Genomic DNA, 1,320 nt, shown 5'->3' with positions numbered 1-1,320 from the left:
GTGAGCTCTCCGGCTTGCACCGAGACCCGAAGTCGACGTGCGAAGCACCACGGGACCCCTTTCGCCTGCAGGTCCCGAGCCGCCTTTATTTGCTGTTACGAGCATCGTGTGCCCCATACCTGCGTGACGAGCACCGCAGGGCGGCAGAGCCATCGCACTTGGCCGGGTGGCAGAGGAGGACCCGACTATTCACAGATAGCGGCCCAACGACTCCCAGAGCCGGTCGTGCGGCGCGCGAGGTCTGCTCTCTTCACAAGAGGCTTTATTAGGGAGTGCTAAGGCAAGGTTCTGTGCCCTCCACCCTCATCGCAACACCCATGGGAGCCTCCGGTCGTCAATAGACCGCCGCACCGGCCTCTGACTGACTCTCAGAATGGACGGAAAGAGCCGGGTAAGCCTTTCAAAAGATTCGACCACGTGCCGAAAACTTTAGACTTCCGTGAGCTCTCCGGCTTGCACCGAGACCCGAAGTCGACGTGCGAAGCACCACGGGACCCCTTTCGCCTGCAGGTCCCGAGCCGCCTTTATTTGCTGTTACGAGCATCGTGTGCCCCATACCTGCGTGACGAGCACCGCAGGGCGGCAGAGCCATCGCACTTGGCCGGGTGGCAGAGGAGGACCCGACTATTCACAGATAGCGGCCCAACGACTCCCAGAGCCGGTCGTGCGGCGCGCGAGGTCTGCTCTCTTCACAAGAGGCTTTATTAGGGAGTGCTAAGGCAAGGTTCTGTGCCCTCCACCCTCATCGCAACACCCATGGGAGCCTCCGGTCGTCAATAGACCGCCGCACCGGCCTCTGACTGACTCTCAGAATGGACGGAAAGAGCCGGGTAAGCCTTTCAAAAGATTCGACCACGTGCCGAAAACTTTAGACTTCCGTGAGCTCTCCGGCTTGCACCGAGACCCGAAGTCGACGTGCGAAGCACCACGGGACCCCTTTCGCCTGCAGGTCCCGAGCCGCCTTTATTTGCTGTTACGAGCATCGTGTGCCCCATACCTGCGTGACGAGCACCGCAGGGCGGCAGAGCCATCGCACTTGGCCGGGTGGCAGAGGAGGACCCGACTATTCACAGATAGCGGCCCAACGACTCCCAGAGCCGGTCGTGCGGCGCGCGAGGTCTGCTCTCTTCACAAGAGGCTTTATTAGGGAGTGCTAAGGCAGAGGTTCTGTGCCCTCCACCCTCATCGCAACACCCATGGGAGCCTCCGGTCGTCAATAGACCGCCGCACCGGCCTCTGACTGACTCTCAGAATGGACGGAAAGAGCCGGGTAAGCCTTTCAAAAGATTCGACCACGTGCCGAAAACTTTAGACTTCCGT

This window comes from Chiloscyllium punctatum, unplaced genomic scaffold (assembly GCF_047496795.1).
Source record: "Chiloscyllium punctatum isolate Juve2018m unplaced genomic scaffold, sChiPun1.3 scaffold_1478, whole genome shotgun sequence".
Lineage (NCBI taxonomy): Eukaryota > Metazoa > Chordata > Chondrichthyes > Orectolobiformes > Hemiscylliidae > Chiloscyllium > Chiloscyllium punctatum.
Note: the sequence above shows the minus strand (reverse complement) of the source record.